Source organism: Vespa velutina, chromosome 16 (genome assembly GCF_912470025.1).
Source record: "Vespa velutina chromosome 16, iVesVel2.1, whole genome shotgun sequence".
Lineage (NCBI taxonomy): Eukaryota > Metazoa > Arthropoda > Insecta > Hymenoptera > Vespidae > Vespa > Vespa velutina.
In genome coordinates, this window is record NC_062203.1 from 1,122,501 (window position 1) to 1,130,000 (window position 7,500).

Below are 7,500 nucleotides of genomic sequence, written 5' to 3' on the forward strand. Positions count from 1 at the left end.
TATCTTTCAGGTATAAACACTTACAAATTTGCCTGATCGTAAATTAACCATTCTACCTTTCCCTCATCCACATGTCTAGACCCTTGTTGAGTAACAAGCAAATTATTGGGTATTTTGGAAATATACTTTTGTCTGTCTCAGTACAGTATTCATAGGTCGTATTTAAGGATAAAGACAGGTAGAAAAAAGACATACCATTTTTCATTCTTATTCGATAACGATCTGACCGTTTGCATTCAATTTAACTTTTTTTCAATTTTCATGGAAAATTTTGATAAAAAATTCTTCATTCTATATTTCACAATATTTAGATACAAGTTATATTAGAAATAAGCAATATTGCACATAAGTCATTCTCTTCTTTCTGGTTTATCGTTCTCTTACGATAAGAAGACATCTCGAACGTAAGGAATATTTTTTAATTAAATAAGACATATATACATATAAAATATATAAATATATATATATATAAAATATTAAATATATATATATATATGTATATATATATATATATATATATATATATATAAAAGAAACTTTTTCTAAAAGTACAAACGTTTTCTGGAAACGATAAATCATTTATACAAACTATAATTTTCTTGTCGTTTTTCTACCTGCTTTTTATAATTATATTGGGTTTTTCCCAAAAAGTTTCTTATGGTATTTGTATGCAGCTGCTTTATATGGCAGTATTCAAAAATAAACCCAAAAATCCATTACTGATTGTTTGGACTTTAAAATACAGATCTCTTGTAGGTATGCTATTTCAATAGCTTTTTCATAAAAAGAAATATGAAGAGATTACAAATAACCGATAAAAAAAAAGAAAAAAAAACCAATTGAAGCGGTCAAAAGTTGATAAATACTAAGTAACTTCAATTTATGACAAATACTATATAACATCAACATTTGGTAAATACTGTGTACATAAGTAACTTGAACGTTTGTTAAATACTACGTAAATAACTTTAACATTTGATAAATACTATATAAATATTTAGTACATAGAAATAGTTGCCTTTCTAGTTGATTTTTTTTTTTATCTTTTTTGTCTTTCTTTCTTCCTTTTCTTTTTTCTTTTTTTTTTTCTTTTTCTTCTTTTGACGGAAATATTCCGCCCAGTATACCTGCGCCATTGGACAACTCGATGCGCTCGTAAGATCTTGCGCGTTCGTTTCTAAATGGGTGGAAGGGAGAGAAAGAAGGGGAAAAAAAGAAAGAGACAAAGCCGGAGAAAGGAAAAAGGATACAAGAATACAGTGGCGAGTTGAAGAGAGATGAAGATGGTAAAGGCTCTCAGGCATGGGATTTAAGGCGTGGGACGTAGAAATGGCAAAAGGATGAGGACACCCTTTCCCTCTCGATCCAAAGCAAATTACGAAAATGCTACCCTTATTGTCGCTCGATTCTACGAATTCAGTTCAATAGTCAATGCGATTATATATGTATCTTCTTATTTCGTATCACTGCCTTCGTGAATATCATCGTTTTCTTTGCTAGGTTTTCGATATTCGCAGTTATCGATATTTGATACAAGAAGAAGAAGAAGAAGAAGAAGAAGAAGAAAAAGAAGAAGAAGGAAAGAAGTAAAGAAAAGAAGAAAAAAGAAAAGAAAAGGAAAGGAAAGAAAGAAAAAGAAAAAAGAAAAAAATAAATGAGCGAGGGACGATGCGTTTCCCTTTCGCGTGGGATTGGAACCCTCCACCCTTCCGCATTTATTCTCTCAAGCTGGGAGGGGTGAGACTCGTGATACATAATGGAGTCGCTCGATTGATACGCCAACGCTCGCACGAAGCTTGGGTAAGTGCCGATTTCAATACGAGGGGGACGATTACCATAGGGCATAAACGTTCAAAGAGGCTACACAAGAAGTTTTATTGGTGATAACTATTTTCACGTATACTCTATTTACGTCACCTTTTCCACTTCCAATTCGGCAATCTCCCTTCCCCAACCCTCTCCCCTCCGATTGTCATTTTAACGAATGAAAATTATCAAAAAAAATAGCATTTACCGATAATTAATTAATTAATTAATTAATTAAATAATTAATCCATTAATTAATTAATCTCTTCCCATTAATTATCATCAATTATAGAATTCTACATTGACGACGAATCCCAATCATTCGTTAGAGACAAATGCAAGAATTTCGATAATTCAACGACATCGAAGGTCGCGTAGCCTACGTGAGCTAATCGCCATAGTGGCGCACTAATCGCAAACGCTCAAAGGCGCGCATTTTACAAAAAGTCATGGAAAAATATTCGATTTCAAAGATCTGACAAAAGTAGTGTTACGCCATCCATAGAGAGAGAGAGAGAGAGAGAGAGAGAGCGAGCGAGCGTGCTCTTTGACCTGGGATTCGTATCTACGACAAAAGGGATGCCCATAGATCGATCGTGAAGCTTCAGGAATAAAGATAAAGCGATATGGAGACGCGTCGTTCTTAGGCGTAGGAAGCAGAAAGTGCACGCGTACTTAAGTTGGTGCACGAGTTCCGTAAATGCCACATGCACTTCGATTTGGAAGGGATATATACGCATACATAAACGTCGTCCTCCGGTAGCAAAACGCACACTATGCTACTCCGTAGCAGGCCGAAAACGGAAGACGTCCATGAAGAAGAGAAATGAGTGCGAGAGAGATAGAGATAGAGAGAGAGAGAGAGAGAGAGAGAGAGAGAGAGAAGGTAGAAGAAAGAGAGAAAGAGAGGAGCGAAACGACAACGAAAGGCAGGCAGGAAAACACCATAGAGTGAGCGAGTCAAACGAGAAAAAGAGAGAGAGAGAGAGAGAGAGAGAGAGAGAGAAGGAGAGAGAGAGAGAGAGAGAAAGATAGATAGATAGATGGAGAAACGCGTTGCTCGAGGAGAAAACAGTGGTGGCGGACATACTCTTCCTTCTCTTGCGTGGCTCCACCCACACGCCACCACCGGCGCAGTCTCGCGCGGAGGCTCACAATCTGGCAACAGTGGCTCGCTATAACCGATATATTGTGGCCGTGGATTGAATGGAGGGGAACTAGCTCAGGTCAAACCTCCCCACCGGTACAACCCCTCGTTCGGAGGAGCGACCCCTCCTTTCTCTCCCTTTCCCTCCCTCTCACTCACTCACTCACTCACTTACTCTCTCTCTCTCTCTCTTTCTCTCTCTCTCTCTCTCTCTCTATCTGCCTGACTCTTCACTCTTCCTAACCGTGTGCAACTAGCAGTCTTTCTCCCTTCTTTCCCACACTTTACACACACCCTGTGTGTATATCGGCGCAGCCTCCCTCTCTTTTACTCTTTCTCTTCCTCTCTCCTTCTTTCTCTCTACTACTCCATTGGCACTCGTAGTCCCTTCCTACGTGTGCGCGCGCACGAGCGCGAGCGCGAGAGCGAGCAAGCACCCTTTTTCTCTCTCAGGGCATTCTCTCCCACCAATACACCAAGTAGAGTAATAGTGGGGACTGTCGCTGGGACACTACTACAAATGGATTGTATACTCTGGCACTAGCAGCAGTATCGACGTGCTTTTCGAACAGCATATATAAGTGTGTATACGTGTGCGCGAAGAGATAACGAAGAGGGGAAAGCTGTTCGACGTGATAGTGGGAGTGAAACAGCAGAAAGAGAAGGAAGGAGAGGGTAGTATATACGGTAAGCCCTCCACCTCCCACCCCACCCCCTCCACTCTTCTATCAGCCTCTCACTATAGAGAGACAGAGTATTACTTTCAACCGTTTAGTGGGGGCCCCCCAATGCTACAGAGAGCGCCGTAGTAGTCACTCCGGTCCGAACAGTCCAAGTTAGTCTTTGGAGAAGAACGGCAAGGAGGACAATTCCCTCTCATTCTCTCCCGACGAGGCACGTCGTCATTTTTTTTTTCTATTTGCAACGCGACATTTATCAATAATGCACCCCCCTCCCCCCTTCATAGCTTCATAATTAAAGTAATCTCGTTTCTTCGTTCCTTTATCTTTTCTTTTTCTTTTTTTTCTTCTTTTCTTTATATTCTCTATATCTAATATCATAAACTTGATATCATAGAGATTCTTTAAACCTACACTAGAAATATATACACACAAGTTTTCTTATGTCATAATAATTAATCATAATCGATGATCCTAACGATCACTTTTTGTCAACGTTTTCACGCTGGAATATACTCGATTCAATTTTGATATAGGACGGTCCTCGTCGTCATCGTCGCCAGTAAGTCCGCGACGGACTGAGCGTAGAAATACCGCGACCGTTGGATATAAATAAAGTTCGCGAAGCGAGGGAAGCAAGGAGAGAGAGAGAGAGAGAGAGAGAGAGAGAGAGAGAGAGAGAGAGAGAGAGAGAGAGAGAGAGTGGGAGGGTGGATGGGAGAAGAGGGAGTATGTAAAAGAAGGAGGGAAAGAGATGGATTAAACACTTCTATTTGAAGTTTCTTCCAAAGAATTTCTTCATCGGCATTCACTATTCGACATCGAGAAATAAGGAACATCATTGTTTTCTTTGGAATTTCGGCTTTTAGATAAAGTCGTGTCGTTGTCGTCATCGCTTACGTTCGTCGTAGTTGTGTAGTCATAGCCATAGTAGTAGTAATAGTAGTAGTATAGTAATCGTCGTCGTTGTGATCATAGCGCGTCGTCGTCGTTGTCATCGCGTAGGAAGCTGGTGCGCAAGGACGAAGGGAGGGGCGGAGGGGGGAAAAAGGTGTTTCTCCGTCTTCGTTGTACTCTCTTCTAGTTGGACGCGCGTGCAACGTAGACCGTTTGAGTATGGGAGTGGGGTGATCGACGACTACAGCGCCACTGCTACGAAACGAACGGAGGCGGCGGCGGCGGCGGCGGCGGCGGCGGCGGTGGCGGCGGCGGCGGCGGCAGCGGTGGTGGCGGCGGTGGCGGTGGCGGTGGCGGAGGTGGAGGTGGTAGTGGTGGCGGCGGTGGCGGCAACGGCGGCAACGGTGGTGGCTGCCGGCAGGCTGGCAGGCAGGCAGCAGAAGCGAACAGCCAACGGCAGTAGCCGAAGAAGCAATCGCGAGTGAGGACGTACACGCTCCGCGTCCGCTCTTATGACGAGAGGTGATGAATAGACGTCGCCGTACTTCTTCCTCTGCTTCTTGTGCCGTCGTCGTTGTTTTACTCGATCAGTGGAATATTAGCAAGAACGACAATACCAACGTTGTTACGGAAATAGTACAAAGTGATAATCGTCGCGCGCGTCGTCGTCGGCGTCGTCATCGTCCACATCATCATTATCTTCAACATCAACATCATCAACATCATCATCATCATCATCATCATCAACATCAACAGTGTAGTCAACGATGACGACCATCCTTCTACTCGCGGACAGATTGTCGTGTTCTCTTCGTAAACGAGGAAATGCTTGTTTTTGTGCTTGATGGTGTGTCTAGTGTTCTCTCTCTACCTAAGAAAATAAAGAAAAGAGAAGAGAGAAAATTCTTTTCTCTATATCTTTATTACTATTACTGATACTACGATCTCTATATCACTGTTTCTTCTTCTTCTTCTTCTTCTGCCACTATACCATTGGATTATAATTATAACGAAGTCTACAATCTGGGAGTAGTTATTATCTACGTGCATTGTCACAAATCTGACAAGGATAATAATGCGATCTACTCGTCTTCATCTCAGGTGCAACGTTTAGTCGGTAAGTGTTTAAAATGTGTGACTGATTTAAACACACTTTTTTCTTTTTCTTCTTTATTTTTTTTCTCCCTTTTTTCTTTTTATTTTTTTCCCCTTGTTTTTCTTGGAGGTTTTTTTTTTTTTTTTTTTTTTTTTTTTTTTTTTTTTTTATTTATTTATTCATTCAAAACTACTTTACCAAGCCACACGAACCTCTGATAAGTCATAGTATAATCCATTCCTTCTTATTCTTTCTTTACACACAACTTTTTTTCTCTCCCGGTTCTTTCGGTCGGAACTTTCAAATGTTCGCGCGGTTTTACGCGTACATCATGTCGTATATATACACACACTCTCTCTCTCTCTCTCTCTCTCTCTCTCTCTCTCTCTCTTTTTCTCATCCTTCGTCGAATAAATCTAATTACATTATATTATATTTATTTATTCATTATATGGAGCCCGATTCATTGAACGGAGAATATGACATTCGAATTGATATAAAATTGATATGATTTCGATCGAAGAAAAAGAAAGAAAAGGAATGATGGATCAATCGATGGTAATCTCTTAACGATTCCGATAAGCGTGGCACGCCAATGTTCCTTAAGTTAGACATATTTAGCGCACCACTCGTGATGTTATAAAAGAGAGAAGGATAGACTATAAAGCTTGAACGATGACGAATACAGCTAGTTTTGTGTGTATACCTTCTCGCATTCGCTACCGGGAAAGATGTTATAAACCGTAAAATACGAAGGATGTTAGTTGGTAACACTCAAAACTTCTCGTTGGTTACTATCTCGTACTGAAAGAAGACTCTATAAATCCGTAAGACAATCTTTATAAGCGATGAAGGGAAGACTATATAAACGGGTATAGACGAAGAAAAGGATCGCACGTATCCATCCAACTATACTTTTTATATTCCACCTCTCGCGTTATCACCGTGCCCATTATCCACTCGTTCGTTCCATCGCGTCTTCGCGTTTGTGTGTTGTGTGTAAGTGTGTAAGTGTGTGTTTAAGCGGCAAAAAAAAAAGAAAAAGAAAAAGAAAAAGACAAACTTTATATATAGATACTTATGGAAAATCCAAAAGGATTCCAATGAGGAATCTTAGAGTACAGTAGTCTATGTACAGTAATACTATCACTATGATTCATAGAAATAGTCAAAGGAAGAAAGAAAGAAAGATCGAAAGATAGAAGAAGATGGAAAAGTATCGAATAACTTGTATGCTCAAACTCGACTTATATCGATATATAAAGCGGGTTGTTTGAACTCTCAGGGAGGTACCTCATAACGACGACTCGCCTACTGCATGCGCTATCTCAATTATTCATACAACCGAGGACGAAGCTCGCCGACTTATTTCTATTTTTCCGATATATCGACGGGACTTATACTGTGGTTTGTTCGCATTCTCTCTCTCTCTCTCTCTCTCATTCTCAATCTCACGCTCTCTCTCTCTCTCTCTCTCTCTCTCTCTCTCTCATTCTCAATCTCTTGCGCACTCTATCTCTCTCTTTCCCGTTCTTATAATTTTTATCTTTGTAATACATAAAGTATACTATCTCGATTTTTGTATACGCAAAATTTTGGAAAAGTAAAATTTTTATTCTTGTTTATTATTCTTGATACCGTAAAAATTAAAAAGCCCTGGTAACTATTATGTATATCTATCCAATTCCTAATGGAAATTCATCGACGTCTATCGCGTCAATTCCTCGAACGAGCAGATAAGACCTTAGCTTCGAGGTGTTACTCGTATCGGTCACGCGCCCACGATATAATCGTTACGTCGTCGTTCGGTCATAATCGAGACGAACTCTCTCTCTCTCTCTCTCTCTTTCTCCCCCTCTCTCTCCCTCTCTCTC

The 7,500-nt window shown here is 40.4% G+C and overlaps 1 protein-coding gene across 3 annotated transcripts in view; it reads left to right on the forward strand.

The window, feature by feature from the left end:
- LOC124954825 (zinc finger MIZ domain-containing protein 1) overlaps positions 1–7,500 on the forward strand; it is a 28,708-nt gene that overhangs the window by 773 nt on the left and 20,435 nt on the right. Inside the window, exons 1-2 of one of the 3 annotated variants that reach the window (XM_047508350.1) lie at positions 4,906–5,377; positions 5,546–5,647. The exons of 1 other annotated variant lie outside the window; for it this stretch is intronic. The gene's annotated coding sequence lies outside the window, so the exon portion shown is untranslated. Of the gene's footprint in view, positions 1–3,502; positions 3,641–4,905; positions 5,378–5,545; positions 5,648–7,500 lie in introns of those variants that run through there. One more of the 3 variants, XM_047508354.1, reaches the window with a different exon arrangement.